This window comes from Gorilla gorilla, chromosome 12 (genome assembly GCF_029281585.2).
Source record: "Gorilla gorilla gorilla isolate KB3781 chromosome 12, NHGRI_mGorGor1-v2.1_pri, whole genome shotgun sequence".
NCBI classification, from domain to species: domain Eukaryota; kingdom Metazoa; phylum Chordata; class Mammalia; order Primates; family Hominidae; genus Gorilla; species Gorilla gorilla.
Window position 1 is genome coordinate 96,091,494 of NC_073236.2, and position 18,834 is coordinate 96,110,327.

Consider the following 18,834-nt stretch of genomic DNA (forward strand, 5'->3'; position numbering starts at 1 on the left):
AAATGACACATTTAAAAATAAGTGTAAATTATATATAGAATGGGATATTATACATAAATGATATATTGAGGGAAAAGGGACTGCAAAGCAGTAATGAATGTTGCAATCAAATGTTTGTTAAAAAATTTACGTGTGCCTGTTTTTATGGAATTACATAAACCAAGGACAAGGAGTTGTCTATATCTAGGTGACAGGATTATGGATAAAGTAGTTTGTATCATATATGAGGAGGCACCAGAGGGAGTTTTATGGAGCTGAAAAAAGTAAGAGAATAATGGCAGGGAGGAAAAAAAATGGGTGTTAGAAACTTGCATTAGAAATAGTAGGCAATAGTTAATCAAAGGTAATTCTGCTCCCTTAGAGGGAATGAGTAGAAAATCAAAAGGAAGATTTTCAAATAACCTGTGAAATTAGAGAGGCTATATATGAAAGTACATAGAAAAAGGGTTCAAATGCTGAAGTGGCATCTAACTAGGCAACAACTGGTGATGATGCCACTGCTAATTAGGAGGTCATTAGTGACTTTTGTGATTCCAGCTGCACTGTGGAGAAGTGAGGGCATAAGCTGGAATGCAAGAGTCTGAATGAATTAAACTCATTAGGAAGAGCAAATTAAACCTAAAGCCAACAGAAATTTAAAAACTAACAATAAAGATTAGAGGAGAAATGAATAAAATTAAAAACATAAAAATAGAGAAAAATCAATAAAACCAAAAGCTGGTTCTTTAAAAATATCAACACAATTGATAACTCTCTAACCAGACTAATAAAGAAAAAAAGAAAAAAAGACACAAATTATCAATATCAGTAATGTAATGGGAGACATCGCCACAGACCCCACAGATGCTAATGAGATAACAATATTATGAACTACTTCATGCCCATAAACTGGACAAAATAGCAAAGCTCATTTAAGAAGAAATAAGTTAGCTTAATAGCCCAGTGTCTATGAAATAAATCACACTTGTAGTTAAAAACTTTCCCACAAAGGAAACTCCAGGACTAGATGGTTTCACTTGTGAATTCTACCCAAAAATGTATAGAAGAATGAATAGAAACTCAACAAAAACTCTTCCAGCACATAAGGGAATGCTTCCTAACACATTTTATAAGGCCAGTATTGCCAAAACCAGAAAAAGACAAATGTCCCTGTGAACACAGATGCAAAAATCTTTAACAAAATATCAGCAAATCCAATCCAAATATACACAATAAAGATATTATGTCATGGCTAAGTGGGGTTTATCCTAGGAATGCAAGGTTGTTTTAACTTTTGAAAAATAAACCAATGTAGTTCACCATGTCAAGTGGCTAGAAAAGAAATATCATTTCGATAGATGAAGAAAAATCCTCTGACAAAATTCAACATCCATTCACAATAAAAATATCTTAACAAACTAAAAATACAAGGAATTTCTGATACCTAATAAAAGGTATCTACAAAAAAACCTATAACTAACATCATACTCAATGGGAAAGACTGAATGCTTTCCTCCACAAGAATGTCGTTTTACCACTTCTACTCAAGGTTTTACTGCAGGTGCTAGCCAATGTAATAGCCAAGAAAGAAAAATAAAAAGCATATATACTGGAAAGGAAGAAATAAAGCAATATTTATTCACAGATGACATGAGTATCTACACATAAAGTCCCAAATAATCTACAAAAGAACTAATAAATGAGTTTATTAAGGCCATAGGATACAAGGTCAATATACAAAAATCTGCTGTATTTCTATATAAGAGCAATAAGTGGCTGGGTGTGGTGGCTCACACCTGTAATCCCAGCACTTTGGGAGGCCGAGGTGGGTGGATAACCTGAGGTCAGGAGTTCTAGACCAGCCTGGCCAACATGGTAAAACCCGGTCTCTACTAAAAATACAAAAAATTAGCTGGTCGTGGTGGCAGGTGCCTATAATCCCAGCTACTCAGTGGGGGGCAGAGGCAGGAAAATCACTTGAACCCAGGAGGCAGAGGTTGCAGTGAGCCGAGATTACGCATCACACTCCAGCCTGGGGGACAAGGGCGACACTTCATCTCAAAAAAAAAAAAAAGTTAAAAAAAAATAAGAGCAATAAACAATTGAAATTAGAATTTAAAAAACAGTAGCATTTACAAAAGCATCAAAACCATAAAATACTTAGCTATGAATCTAAGAAAATAAGCACAATATTTATATGCTGAAAACCACAATATACTGATAAGGAAAATTAAAGAAGAGCTAAATAAATGGAGAGTTAAACTATGAGTCAGAAGACTCGATATTATTGTCAGTTCTCTTCCAATTGACCTATAGATTCCACCCAGTCTTAATCAAAATCCTAGCAGGCCTTTCTGCACAAATTAAGAATAAGAATCGGAAATTTGTATAGAAATGTACAGGACCTAGAATAGCCTAAGCAGCTTAGAAAAAAAAAAAACAAAATTAGAATATTCACAATACCTGACATCAAGACTTATAAAATTGCCAATAGTAGTCAAAAGAATGATATTTATATAAAAACAGACATATTAGATGAATAGAACAAAATAGGGTTCAAAAATATACTTTAAAATATGCAATAAATTTTTTTTCAATTTTTATTGGTTTACTCTATCTTCATTGTCAGATCCTATAGCCATCACATACTACAATCTCCCTACTCTAGTTGACTGAACCTCATTCTCTAAATTTCTTAGGGAAAACTCCTGGGAACAATATTTTCTGAGTTCTTTAATTGCTAATAGCTGCTTGCTATGCCCTTTATACTTGAAAGCCAGTTCTGCTTAATACAAAATCCTTGGATCATATGTGCTTTCCTTGATATCTGAAACATGGTATTCCATGTTCTCCTGGCATAAAGCATTACTCTCAGTGTAAGAACATAATTTTATTCTCTTAATGATATAAAGGTCATGTTTTTGTTTTTGCCTAAATACCTAAAAAACGTTTTCTTTTTCTTTAACATCCAGCATTTTGATGAAAAATATGCCTTGAAGTGGGTCATTCTAGGTTGATGTTCTCAGCCACACGATCCACTATTTCAATATGCAATATTTTGCTTTTTTAAGGTTCTGTAAACGTTTCTTAAATTACACTGTTTGTATTTGTTTCATTCCCTTGTTTTCTTCAGGGGCTTCTTTTATCTGTATATTGTATCTTCTTTACTTATCTTCAATACTAGTCATTGTTTCAAATCCTTTTGATCTTTCCTCATTTTGATGTTTAAAAGTTTCTGGGAGGCTGAGACATAAGAATCACTCAAACCCAGGAGGCAGAGGTTGCAGTGAACTGAGATCACATCACCGCACTCTAGCCTGGGCCAACAGTGAGACTCCGTCTCAAAAAAAAAAAAAAAAAGTTTCTTCCTTTTCACCTTCATTTCTCATTAAAGCATTATGTGTTGAGTTTATCCATTCTTCTGTTCCTTCTACTTTAGTCTTAGTTTATAAAATATATTTTTCTACTTGTAATTCTTTGTTGAGTTCTATCACCTCATTTCTGATTTTTTTCTAATTATGATTCATGCTATTCATGTCTTATATCATTTTGTTAATGTCTTTTGGTTAATTTATTTTTTCCCACTATTTAAAGTCAAGATATAATACACATGCCATAAAATTCATCTTTTAAAACAGTGTAATTCAGTGATTTTTAGTATATTCACAGAGTTGTGCAACCATCACTGCTAATTCCAGAACATTTCTATCACCCTCCCCCTAAAAAAACCCTGTACCCATTGGCAGTCATTCCCCCATTGTTTTGCTCTGCATTTCTTTAAGTATGAGTGAGGCTGAATACCTTTTTCCATGTTTATTGGCTACTAGTATTTTTTGTATACTATCTTTTCATAGCCTCTGCTTGCATGGTGATTACTTTGAGTCTGGGTATTTGAACCAGTGTCTAGTCTCTCAAGGAAGTTAACAGATTGCTGGAACTCCATGAACTTCAACTTTGCCCAAGTAGGGGCCTTAGTCAACCAAAGAGGACTGAGAAGCCCTTGTAAGTTTAAGTAACGGACTATTCCTGGAACTCTCTGCTGCACTGCTGCTTAGCTCAACCAGCTGACCATTCCCTACTCCTTGATCATCCAGAGTTCTCTCAAGTTAGAGAGCAGTTACCACCTTTTCCCTTCCCCCACCTTTGTGCATAATATCAGGGATGGGTATCAAGGGAATTGGCCAGACTCAAAGCTAATTAACTCTTTGGGTAACAACTGTGGCAACACAAATTGAAGAGTTGTTTTATTATTGTTGTTGTTTTGGGGATAGGGTCTCACTATGTTGCCCAAGCAGGTCTCGAACTCCTGGGCTCAAGGGATCCTCCCTCCTCAGCTTTCCCAGTAGCTGAGACTACAGACAGGTACCACTGTGCTGGGCTTTAATCAAAAAGTTTTGATCCTGTAGTTCTACTCTGACCCATTCATTGTACTTTAGAGAACCTTCCAGAAGAAAGAATTGCAATTATTTAAAAATGTTATATACACAAGAAGTTCATTTGCAATGTTGTTTAAACTAATGGAAAACTATAAGTAGCCTGTATGTCTAATAGTAAGGGAACTGATCAGTAAATCATCAGTATTTATTTACTGAGCTCTTTATGATTATGAATACAGAGACTAGGGGATAACACAGAACATGATAATGATAAATGATCTAATATTTAATGAAACAAGTTTATTTAAACTATTTACATCTATGTATATATATTTTAAGTTATACATTTAAAAAATAAGAATGTGGCCGGGTGCGATGGCTCATGCCTATATTCCCAGCACTTTGGGAGGCCAAGGTGGGTGAATTACCTGAGGTCAGGAATTCGAGACCAATCTGGCCAACATGATGAAACCTTGTCTCTATTAAAACACAAAAATTAGCCAGGAGTGGTGGTGGGAGCACGTAATCCCAGCTACTTGGGAGGCTGAGGCAGGAGAATCGCTTGAACCCGGGTGGCAGAGGTTGCAGTGAGCTGAGATCATACCACTGCATTCCAGCCTGGGTGACAGAGCCAGACTTCATCTCAAAAAACAACAACAAAAAAAAGAATGCTAATAGTAGTGTTGTTAAAGAGCAGGCAGTATTTTTCCATTTTTCCAAACTTTTTAAAAAATTGAGAAGTAATTCACATGCCACGAAATTAACCACTTTAAAGTGTACAATTCAGCGTTTTTTTTACTATATTCACAGAGTTGTGGAACTATTAGCATCATTTAATTCCAGAACAGTTTCATCACCTCAAACAGAAAGCCTGTACCTATTAGCAGTAATTCCCCATTGTACTCTCCCAATCGCCCTTTGCAACCACTAATCTACTTTGTTTCCATGATTTTGCCTATTCGGAATATTTCATATGAATGGATTCCTATAACATGTGACCTTCTGTGTATAGCTTCTTTCACTTAGCACAATGTTTTCAAGGTCCATCCATGCTGTAGCATATGTTTGTACTTCATTTCTTTTTATGCCTGTATGATATTCCACTATACGGATATACCAAATTGTGTTTATCCATTCATCAGTTAGTTGATGAGCTTTTGCGTTGCTTCACTTTTTGATTATTATAAATAACGGTGCTATGAACATTCATGTAAAAGTTTTTGTGTGGACTTGTCCATTTTCTTAGGTATCTATTTAGGAGTAGAACTTCTGGGTCATATAATAACTCTATATTTAACTTTTTGAAGAACTACCCAACTGTTTTCCACAGTGGCTGCACAATTTTACATTTCCACCAGCAATGTATGAGACCTTCAATTTTTTCATATAATGCTTGTTATTATTGTTCATCTCTTTGACTACAGCCATCCTAGTGAGTATGAAAAGATGTCCAGGTAATTAAAAGGAGAGAGGAGAGAGTCTTTTCAACAAATGATACTAGAAGAAATAGCCACATGAAGACATTTCCTTTAACCATTATCTTGCATCATATACAAAAACCATGTTCCTTTTCCACACTAGAAAAAAATCCTTGTAATTCTGTGTTAGGCAAAGATTTTTCAGAAAGGATACTAAAAGCATGAACCAAAAAAATTGGTAAAATGGACTTTATACCCATTTTAAGTGTCTGTTTTTCAAAACACACTATTAAGAAAAATGAGATACTAAGCCATTACTTACTATTACTAAGCTACTATTACTATTACTATTACTAAGCCAATACTTACTATTAAGAAAAATGAGATACTAGAAAAATTAGTGCAAAACACATCTGATAAAAGACTTGTATCCAGAATATATAAAGAATTTTTACAATTCAAGAATACAAATACCCCCATTTTTAAAAATGCTAAAAGGATTTAGACAGACACTTTATGAAAAAATAAATATGGATGGCAAGTTAAGTACGTAAAAAGATGGTTAACATCATTAGTCATTAGAGACATGCAAATTAGAACTAAAATGAAATACAACTACATACCTATTAATATGGCTAAAATTAGGAGGAGCCAAGATGGCCGAATAGGAACAGCTCCGATCTACAGCTCCCAGCGTGAGCGATGCAGAAGACGGGTGATTTCTGCATTTCCATCTGAGGTACCGGGTTCATCTCACTAGGGAGTGCCAGACAGTGGGCGCAGGCCAGTGGGTGCGCGCACCGTGCGCGAGCCGAAGCAGGGCAAGGCATTGCCTCACCTGAGAAGCGCAAGGGGTCAGGGAGTTCCCTTTCCGAGTCAAAGAAAGGGGTGACGGACACACCTGGAAAATCGGGTCACTCCCACCCGAATATTGCGCTTTTCAGACCGGCTTAAAAAACGGCGCACCACGAGACTATATCCCACACCTGGCTCGGAGGGTCCTACACCCACGGAGTCTCGCTGATTGCTAGCACAGCAGTCTGAGATCAAACTGCAAGGCGGCAGCGAGGCTGGGGGAGGGGCGCCCGCCATTGCCCAGGCTTGCTTAGGTAAACAAAGCAGCCGGGAAGCTCGAACTGGGTGGAGCCCACCACAGCTCAAGGAGGCCTGCCTGCCTCTGTAGGCTCCACCTCTGGGGGCAGGGCACAGACAAACAAAAAGACAGCAGTAACCTCTGCAGACTTAAATGTCCCTGTCTGACAGCTTTGAAGAGAGCAGTGGTTCTCCCAGCACGCAGCTGGAGATCTGAGAACGGGCAGACTGCCTCCTCAAGTGGGTCCCTGACCCCTGACCCCCGAGCAGCCTAACTGGGAGGCACCCCCCAGCAGGGGCACACTGACACCTCACATGGCAGGGTATTCCAACAGACCTGCAGCTGAGGGTCCTGTCTGTTAGAAGGAAAACTAACAAACAGAAAGGATATCCACACCGAAAACCCATCTGTACATCACCATCATCAAAGACCAAAAGTAGATAAAACCACAAAGATGGGGAAAAAAACAGAACAGAAAAACTGGAAACTCTAAAACGCAGAGCGCCTCTCCTCCTCCAAAGGAACGCAGTTCCTCACCAGCAACGGAACAAAGCTGGATGGAGAATGATTTTGACGAGCTGAGAGAAGAAGGCTTCAGACGATCAAATTACTCTGAGCTACGGGAGGACATTCAAACCAAAGGCAAAGAAGTTGAAAACTTTGAAAAAAAATTTAGACGAATGTATAACTAGAATAACCAATACAGAGAAGTGCTTAAAGGAGCTGATGGAGCTGAAAACCAAGGCTCGAGAACTACGTGAAGAATGCAGAAGCCTCAGGAGCCGATGCGATCAACTGGAAGAAAGGGTATCAGCAATGGAAGATGAAATGAATGAAATGAAGCGAGAAGGGAAATTTAGAGAAAAAAGAATAAAAAGAAATGAACAAAGCCTCCAAGAAATATGGGACTATGTGAAAAGACCAAATCTACGTCTGATTGGTGTACCTGAAAGTGATGCGGAGAATGGAACCAAGTTGGAAAACACTCTGCAGGATATTATCCAGGAGAACTTCCCCAATATAGCAAGGCAGGCCAACGTTCAGATTCAGGAAATACAGAGAACGCCACAAAGATACTCCTCGAGAAGAGCAACTCCAAGACACATAATTGTCAGATTCACCAAAGTTGAAATGAAGGAAAAAATGTTAAGGGCAGCCAGAGAGAAAGGTCGGGTTACCCTCAAAGGGAAGCCCATCAGACTAACAGCGGATCTCTCGGCAGAAACTCTATAAGCCAGAAGAGAGTGGGGGCCAATATTCAACATTCTTAAAGAAAAGAATTTTCAACCCAGAATTTCATATCCAGCCAAACTAAGCTTCATAAATGAAGGAGAAATAAAATACTTTACAGACAAGCAAATGCTGAGAGATTTTGTCACCACCAGGCCTGCCCTAAAAGAGCTCCTGAAGGAAGCGCTAAACATGGAAAGGAACAACCGGTACCAGCCGCTGCAAAATCATGCCAAAATGTAAAGACCATCGAAACTAGGAAGAAACTGCATCAACTAATGAGCAAAATCACCAGCTAACATCATAATGACAGGATCAAATTCACACATAACAATATTAACTTTAAATGTAAATGGACTAAATTCTCCAATTAAAAGACACAGACTGGCAAGTTGGATAAAGAGTCAAGATCCATCAGTGTGCTGTATTCAGGAAACCCATCTCACGTGCAGAGACACACATAGGCTCAAAATAAAAGGATGGAGGAAGATCTACCAAGCAAATGGAAACCAAAAAAAGGCAGGGGTTGCAATCCTAGTCTCTGATAAAACAGACTTTAAACCAACAAAGATCAAAAGAGACAAAGAAGGCCATTACATAATGGTAAAGGGATCAATGCAACAAGAGGAGCTAACTATCCTAAATATATATGCACCCAATACAGGAGCACCCAGATTCATAAAGCAAGTCCTGAGTGACCTACAAAGAGACTTAGACTCCCACACATTAATAATGGGAGACTTTAACACCCCACTGTCAACATTAGACAGATCAATGAGACAGAAAGTCAACAAGGATACCCAGGAATTGAACTCAGCTCTGCACCAAGCGGACCTAATAGACATCTACAGAACTCTCCACCCCAAATCAACAGAATATACATTTTTTTCAGCACCACACCACACCTATTCCAAAATTGACCACATAGTTGGAAGTAAAGCTCTCCTCAGCAAATGTAAAAGAACAGAAATTATAACAAATTATCTCTCAGACCACAGTGCAATCAAACTAGAACTCAGGATTAAAAATCTCACTCAAAGCCGCTCAACTACATGGAAACTGAACAACCTGCTCCTGAATGACTACTGGGTACATAACGAAATGAAGGCAGAAATAAAGATGTTCTTTGAAACCAACGAGAACAAAGACACAACATACCAGAATCTCTGGGACACATTCAAAGCAGTGTGTAGAGGGAAATTTATAGCACTAAATGCCCACAAGAGAAAGCAGGAAAGATCCAAAATTGACACCCTAACATCACAATTAAAAGAACTAGAAAAGCAAGAGCAAACACATTCAAAAGCTAGCAGAAGGCAAGAAATAACTAAAATCAGAGCAGAACTGAAGGAAATAGAGACACAAAAAACCCTTCAAAAAATCAATGAATCCAGGAGCTGGTTTTTTGAAAGGATCAACAAAATTGATAGACCGCTAGCAAGACTAATAAAGAAAAAAAGAGAGAAGAATCAAATAGACACAATAAAAAATGATAAAGGGGATATCACCACCGATCCCACAGAAATACAAACTACCATCAGAGAATACTACAAACACCTCTACACAAATAAACTAGAAAATCTAGAAGAAATGGATACATTCCTCGACACATACACTCTCCCAAGACTAAACCAGGAAGAAGTTGAATCTCTGAATAGACCAATAACAGGAGCTGAAATTGTGGCAATAATCAATAGTTTACCAACCAAAAAGAGTCCAGGACCAGATGGATTCACAGCCGAATTCTACCAGAGGTACAAGGAGGAACTGGTACCATTCCTTCTGAAACTATTCCGATCAATAGAAAAAGAGGGAATCCTCCCTAACTCATTTTATGAGGCCAGCATCATTCTGATACCAAAGCCGGGCAGAGACACAACCAAAAAAGAGAATTTTAGACCAATATCCTTGATGAACATTGATGCAAAAATCCTCAATAAAATACTGGCAAACCAAATCCAGCAGCACATCAAAAAGCTTATCCACCATGATCAAGTGGGCTTCATCCCTGGGATGCAAGGCTGGTTCAATAAATGTAATCCAGCATATAAACAGAGCCAAAGACAAAAACCACATGATTATCTCAATAGATGCAGAAAAAGCCTTTGACAAAATTCAACAACCCTTCATGCTAAAAACTCTCAATAAATTAGGTATTGATGGGATGTATTTCAAAATAATAAGAGCTATCTACGACAAACCCACAGCCAATATCATACTGAATGGGCAAAAACTGGAAGCATTCCCTTTGAAAACTGGCACAAGACAGGGATGCCCTCTCTCACCACTCCTATTCAACATAGTGTTGGAAGTTCTGGCCAGGGCAATCAGGCAGGAGAAGGAAATAAAGGGTATTCAATTAGGAAAAGAGGAAGTCAAATTGTCCCTGTTTGCAGACGACATGATTGTTTATCTAGAAAACCCCATTGTCTCAGCCCAAAATCTCCTTAAGCTGATAAGCAACTTCAGCAAAGTCTCAGGATACAAAATCAATGTACAAAAATCACAAGCATTCTTATACACCAACAACAGACAAACAGAGAGCCAAATCATGAGTGAACTCCCATTCACAATTGCTTCAAAGAGAATAAAATACCTAGGAATCCACCTTACAAGGGATGTGAAGGACCTCTTGAAGGAGAACTACAAACCACTGCTCAAGGAAATAAAAGAGGATACAAACAAATGGAAGAACATTCCATGCTCATGGGTAGGAAGAATCAATATCATGAAAATGGCCATACTGCCCAAGGTAATTTACAGATTCAATGCCATCCCCATCAAGCTACCAATGACTTTCTTCACAGAATTGGAAAAAACTACTTTAAAGTTCATATGGAACCAAAAAAGAGCCCGCATCGCCAAGTCAATCCTAAGCCAAAAGAACAAAGCTGGAGGCATCACACTACCTGACTTCAAACTATACTACAGGGCTACAGTAACCAAAACAGCATGGTACTGGTACCAAAACAGAGATATAGATCAATGGAACAGAACAGAGCCCTCAGAAATAACACTGCATATCTACAACTATCTGATCTTTGACAAACCTGAGAAAAACAAGCAATGGGGAAAGGATTCCCTATTTAATAAATGGTGCTGGGAAAACTGGCTAGCCATATGTAGAAAGCTGAAACTGGATCCCTTCCTTACACCTTATACAAAAATCAATTCAAGATGGATTAAAGATTTAAACGTTAGACCTAAAACCATAAAAACCCTAGAAGAAAACCTAGGCATTACCATTCAGGACATAGGCATGGGCAAGGACTTCATGTCTAAAACACCAAAAGCAATGGCAACAAAAGACAAAATTGACAAATGGGATCTAATTAAACTAAAGAGCTTCTGCACAGCAAAAGAAACTACCATCAGAGTGAACAGGCAACCTACAAAATGGGAGAAAATTTTCACAACCTACTCATCTGACAAAGGGCTAATATCCAGAATCTACAATGAACTCAAACAAATTTACAAGAAAAAAACAAACAACCCCATCAAAAAGTGGGTGAAGGATATGAACAGACACTTCTCAAAAGAAGACATTTATGCAGCCAAAAAACACATGAAAAAATGCTCATCATCACTGGCCATCAGAGAAATGCAAATCAAAACCACTATGAGATATCATCTCACACCAGTTAGAATGGCAATCATTAAAAAGTCAGGAAACAACAGGTGCTGGAGAGGATGTGGAGAAATAGGAACACTTTTACACTGTTGATGGGACTGTAAACTAGTTCAACCATTGTGGAAGTCAGTGTGGCGATTCCTCAGGGATCTAGAAGTAGAAATACCATTTGACCCAGCCATCCCATTACTGGGTATATACCCAAAGGACTATAAATCATGCTGCTATAAAGACACATGCACACGTATGTTTATTGCGGCATTATTCACAATAGCAAAGACTTGGAACCAACCCAAATGTCCAACAATGATAGACTGGATTAAGAAAATGTGGCACATATACACCGTGGAATACTATGCAGCCATAAAAAATGATGAGTTCATGTCCTTTGTAGGGACATGGATGAAATTGGAAACCATCATTCTCAGTACACTATCGCAAGAACAAAAAACCAAACACCGCATATTCTCACTCATAGGTGGGAATTGAACAATGAGATCACATGGACACAGGAAGGGGAATATCACACTCTGGGGACTGTGGTGGGGTGGGGGGAGGGGGGAGGGATAGCATTGGGAGATATACCTAATGCTAGATGAGGAGTTAGTGGGTGCAGCGCACCAGCATGGCACATGTATACATATGTAACTAACCTGCACAATGTGCACATGTACCCTAAAACTTAAGGTATAATAAAAAAAAATATGGCTAAAATTACAAAGATTGGATATGCCAAATGGTGGTAAAACTGCAGAGCAAGTAGAACACTCAAGCATTGCTGGTAGGAATGCAAAATGGTACAGTCTCCTTAGAAACAGTTCGGCAGTTTCTTAAGTTAAACATATGTTTACCATAGACCTAGAACCCTACTCCTAGGTGTTTACTTAAGAGAAATAAAGACATATACATACAAACACCTGTATGTGAATGTTTACAGCGGCTGTATTCGTAATTGCCAAAACTGGAAACAACCCAAATGACCATCAACTAGTGAATGGATAAACACATCATGGTGCACACGTACAATGGAATACTACTCTACAATAAACAGGAACAAACTATAGATACAGACAACACTGGTGAACTCAAAAGCATTCTAAATGATGAGGCCATTCACTAAAAACTATACACCTTATGTCATACTATATGATGCTCTAAAATAGGCAAAACTAAAGGTCCAGAAACTATATCAGTGATTGCCAGGGCTTAGAGTTTGAGAAGAAGACAGACTATAAAGGCGCAGGAGGGAAATTTCTGAGGTGATGGAAATAGTGTTTATGTTGATTGTGGTAGTGGTTACGGAATCATATATATTTGCCAAAACTCTTTGAACTAAACACCCAAAAGGGTGACTTTTACATACGTACTCAATTAACTTGACCAAAAAAATTTTTTAAAAAGTACCTTGCAGGCCAGGCACAGTGGCTAACACCTGTAATCCCAGCACTTTGGGAGGCCAAGGCGGGCGGATCACTTGAGGTCAGGAGTTGGAGACCAGCCTGGCCAACAGGGTCAAACACTGTCTCTACTAAAAATACAAAAATTACCCAGGCATGATGGCACGTGCCTGTAGTCCCAGCTACTTGGGAGGCTAAAGCAGGAGAATCACTTGAACCTGGGAGGCAGAGGTTGCCAGTGAGCTGAGATCTCACCACTGCACTCCAGTGCAGTGAGACTGTCTCAGAAAAAAAAAAAAGTGCCTTGCAACCCCAAATTCCAAAACATACAAAGAAAACTAAGAAAGACAGATAACAATATCAATGGTCAAAAGACCCATTTAGTCTGGTAAAATAAAAATGATAACACCATGTGAAAGACTTCAGATTTCTTATGTTTAGGATTGTCAAAGAGATGAAATGAGAATAACATCTATTTTTTAAAGGACAAGAATTGAAAAAAAAAAAAGAAGAAAAACAGCAGGGAGGTGTTAAACAAGAACGACCAGGCAGGAAAATAAACCAGTTTAAAGTCTTTGCCAGGCTTGGTGGCTCACGCCTGTAATCCCAACACTTTGGGAGGCTGAAGCAGGCAGATAGATGGCTTGAGCCCAGGAGTTTGAGACCAGCCTGGGCAACATGACAAAAACCTCGCTTCTACCAAAAAAAAAAAAAAAAAAAAGAAAAAAAGAAAAAAAATATATATATACACAAAAATTAGCCAGGCATGGTGGCACACACCTGTATTCCCAGCTACTCAGGAGACTGAGGTGGGAGGATCACTTCAGCCCAGGAGGTCAAGGCTGCAGTGAGATGAGATCAAGTCACTGCACTCAGGCCTAGGCAACAGAGTGAGACTCTGTTTCAAAACAAAAAAAAAGAAAGAAAAAAAAGTCTTAAAAATTTAGAAATACATAGTCACTGAAAGAAAAAACTCAATAGATGGTTCAGTAGCCAGCCTCTAAATGTCTCGCAATGATCCTCACCTTCTGGTAATCACACCCATGTGTAGTTGCTTCCTTCACAACATAGGGCTGACCTTTGCAACCAACAGGATATTGTGGAAATGATGAAGTATGACTTCTGAGAGTAGGTCATAAAACGCATTGTGTCTTCCACCTTGCATTCTCTTGGATGACTTGCTCTGGGGGAAGCCAGCCACCATGTTGTGAGAACCCTCAAGCAGTCCTGTGGAGACATTCACACACTTAGGGACTGAGGCTTCCTACCAACAGCCAATACCCATTTGCCAACAACCATTTTGGTGAACCATTGAAAGTGAACCCTCCAGCTCCAGTCAAGCCTTCAGATTACTATATCCCAGGCCAACATTTTGACTGCAACCTCATCAGAAACATAAGCTAAGTCGCTTCCAAATTTCTAATCCATAAAAACTGTGCAAGATAATAAATGTTTATAGTTGTTTTAAGCCATGAAATTTTGGAGTCATTTGTTAATACAGCAATAGATAACTAATACAGATGAAGTAAACTATACTCTGAACCCAGTAGAAGAGAGAGCTCATAACATGAAAAATGGTACAAAGAATTCATGTATCATTTAATACATATAAGTGTGAAAAATATAAATTACCAGATTTAAGAGACATGCAGAGACTTCAAAGTAATGGGAAGGAGCAGAAGAAAACAAGTGAGTAAATAGGAATAGCACAGTTATGCTGAAAGATAAAAGTACACTCCCTGTACAATGCAGAATAATTGCCTAAGGCCTATATGTTTTGTTTTAAAAAATGAAATGAAAGCTCAAGATAATAATACAAAGGAAGATGAAGAAATATTCAATGGGTAGTTGAATAATGTGAAGATCACTGTTTAGAAGACAGAAAATGATATTGTATTAACTTTACGTTCTGCAAGGACAATTTATACTATATATGTGTGTTATAATTTAAAGTGTAGGCACAATTGTAGATACGGAAGAAGGAGGGCAAAACTTACTGTTTACCCTCAAAATTTTAAGACACACAGGTAATATAAATAATTATCTGCCCCACCCTACACCAGTCTGCCCGGTATCTATCAATGCTGCAGATACTGGGAATACATTTAGAGATCATCTTCTGCAGAGGTAGGTCCACCTTCTTGAAGTACAGACAGACCTGCATGGTGCACTACATGTGAAACTTAAAAGATAAAAACAATTCAATTTCTCAATAGACAGAAACAAGTTTATGCTAGACAACCAGAAGGTGATCCAGTAACTCCTATCCCACGTGCTCTTTTTCCATGGGATGTCCTCCATCAAGAGATAAAAGATATTTCCCCTTCCCTTAAAACTGGGCCACCCTGTGATGGGCTTTGGTTGTTAGAATGCTTTGTACCTTTTGAGACTGGGCCTGAAGAGATTTGCAGCTTCCACTTGCACTTTCTTGGAGCCCTGAATCACCATGCACAAAGATCTGGCTACCTTGGGAGCGGTTTAGTAGGGTGGCTCAGATAGTTTCCACTTGTTTCACCACTCCCAGCTGAGGCATCAGATATGTGAGTGAAATCAAGGTGTGGCGGCGTGCACCTGTAATCCCAACTACTTGGAAGCACCTGTAATCCCAACTACTAGGAGGGCTGAGATGCGAGGCCAGGAGACCTAGACATCCAAGTGAAATCATCTTGGATATCCAGACCCAGCTGTCCGAGCACCCGCAGTGAGTCCACCCTCCAGCTGATTTGCCAACTGAATGCAGTCACATGAGTGATCCCATTCAATGTCAAACAGAGTAAAAGAACCACCAACAGAATCATGAACAAATAAAATGATTGTTAATTGAAGCCACTAAGGTTTTTTTGTTTTGTTTTGTTTTGTTTTGTTTGTTTTTTGACACGGAGTTTCGCTCTTGTTGCCCAGGCTAGAGTGCAACGGCACGACCTCGGCTCACTGCAACCTCCGCCTCTCGGGCTCAAGTGATTCTTCTGCCTCACCCTCCCAAGTAGCTGGGATTACAGGTACTTGCCACCATGCCTGGCTAATTTTTTGTATTTTTAGTAGAGACAGGGTTTTACCATGTTGGCCAGGCTGGTCTCAAACTCCTGGCTTCAGGTGATCCACCCGCCTCAGCCTCCCAAAGTGCTGGGATTATGGGCGTGAGCCACTGCACCCAGCCCACTAAGGTTTTCTTTAATGGACAAAAATTGTATGTATTTATTGTGTACAACATGATGTTTTTAAATATGTATACATCGTGGAATGGCTAAATCAATAAAGCTGCTAAGTTTTGAGGTAGTTTTTTATGCAGCAATAGATAACTAAACCCCAAGGTTAGCCTGTTATGTGTAGATCTGTAAAGATAATCCTCTGACTATTCCTGTGATCATCTATCTGGTCATCATTCCACTGGAAGCCACTCTCATTTTGACATGCAGCTTCTAGGAATATCTTCTCTTAGCTCTCAGTCCTTGGATGTGAAATGGAGAAATTCAGTGTCTCAGCTTCAAGAATTATACTCATAAAAAGTACAGAGCTTTTCCTAACTTTCCATTCCACAAACTGTATAAACATATACCAAAAATAAATGTGTTACACAGATTTGCTTTGTTTTGAGGCAAAAAAAATGCCCATTTAAATTGTTAAGATAGGCTGGGCACAGTGACTCATGCCTGTAATCCCAGCACTTTGGGAGACTGAGGTGGGCAGATAACTTGAGGTCAGGAGTTCGAGACCAACCCAGCCAACATGGCAAAATCCCATCTCTACCAAAAATACAAAAATTAGCCGGCATGGTGGCACACACCTATAGTCCCAGCTACTCGGGAGGCTGAGGCATAAGAATCACTTGAACCCAGGAGGTGGAGATTGCAGTGAGCCGAGATCATGCCACTGCACTCCAGCCTGGGCAATACAGCAAGACTCTATCTCAAAAAAAAAAAATCACTAAGATACATTCCAGATTAAATAGATGATGAAGTATTAATGGCACAATGATAAGTTAACCTTAGAAGAAAGATTTTTCTGAACAAAGAATGTGTATTTTTTTCTTTTCATGAAAATGCATCTAATATTACAAATTAAAAGTCTGCTGCTGTTGCAAAGCTCAAGGAGTTGTTGAGGGCTGAATTACTCTCCCAGACGAAAAATCTCATTCAGTTGTAATAATCATCCTACCCCAAGTGAGATTTCCAACCATCCCCACACAACCTTAGGCTTTCAAAGTAGGTCGTTTTGTGATAATGTTGGAAAAACCACTAGTTCTTTCTCTAGGACAAGGTGGGACATCTGAAGTTTTTCTGGTTGCCTGCCATTTTTCCATTCTATGGTTTCTAATGGATTTACACAACATTTAGCATCTTCCATTGTCCATCAAAGATACATAATTACCTAAATTTTAAGAGCTTCATGAAAGTTTAAATTGAAGGTGCTGGTTTGTGTTCCAGAAAATGCCTAGTTTCTAAAGTGTTATCTAAAGAAAAATTAATCCCAGCTATTGTAAGACTTTGATCCTGGTTTTGATACTCTGCTCTCCACTGCTCTTGATTTCCTAACCTTTCCTTCACCAAATCCCCCACCACTACACTATCCTATACAGAGATTTTTTGTTGTTTTTAATTATCCCCAACATTTCCTTGCCACATTCCAATTTCAAGTTCTATTCTGTTATAAAGTATTTGTGCGGGCCTTTGTTATTATTATTATTATTATTTTATTTTTATTTATTTTTTAGCCCAGGCATCATTATAGCACTGCAGCCCCCAGAACTTCTGGGCTCAGGCGATCCTCTTGCCTCAGCCTCCTGAGTAGCTGGGGCTACAGGTGTGCACACCACACCTGGCTAATTTTGATTTCTTTATTTTAATTTTTTTGAGATGGAGTCTCACTCTGTTGCCCAGGCTGGAGTGCAGTGGCATGATCTCGGCTGGCTGACTGCAACCTCCATCTCCCAGGTTCAAGCAATTCCCCTGCCTCAGCCTCCTGAGTAGCTGGGACTACTGGCGTGTGCCACTGTGCCCAACTAATTTTTGTATTTTTAGTAGAGATGGGGTTTCACCATGTTGTCCAGGCTGGTCTAGAACTCCTGACCTCAAGTGATCTGCCTACCTCAGCCTCCCAAAGTGCTGGGATTACAGGCGTGAGCCACCACGCCTGGCCTATTTTTTAATTTTTTGGTAGAGATGCGGGGGCGGGGTGTCTTACTATGTTGCCCAAGCTGGTCTTGAACTCTTGGCCTCAAGCAATCCTCCCACCTCGGCCTTCCAAAGCACTGGGATTATAGACATGAGCCACTGTGGCAGCCAATGCTGGCCATTAAAAAAAAAAAAAAAAGTTAAGGAGTTAACAGTTTTAAGTGGTTACACTTAAAGAACAGAAATTCAGTGTATAAAAATCAACATCTGGCCGGGCGCAGTGGCTCACGCCTGTAATCCCAGCACTTTGGGAGGCCAAGGCAGGCAGATCACAAGGTCAAGAGATCGAGACCATCCTGGCCAACATGGTGAAACCTCATCTCTACTAAAAATACAAAAAAATTAGCTGGATGTGGTGGTGCACACCTGTAGTCCCAGCTACTCAGGAGGCTGAGGCAGGAGACTCGCTTGAACCGGGGAGGTGGAGGTTGCGTGAGCCGAGATCTCACCACTGCACTCCAGCCTGGCAACAGAGCAAGACTCCGTCTCAATAAATAAATAAATAAATAAATAAATAACATAAAATGTCAACTAATTCC

General features: G+C 39.2%; 1 protein-coding gene across 1 annotated transcript in view; it reads right to left on the reverse strand.

Annotated features, from left to right (window-relative positions):
* The window catches only part of PLEKHH2 (pleckstrin homology, MyTH4 and FERM domain containing H2), a 131,990-nt gene that overhangs the window by 96,134 nt on the left and 17,022 nt on the right, over positions 1-18,834 (reverse strand). The window lies entirely within an intron of this gene.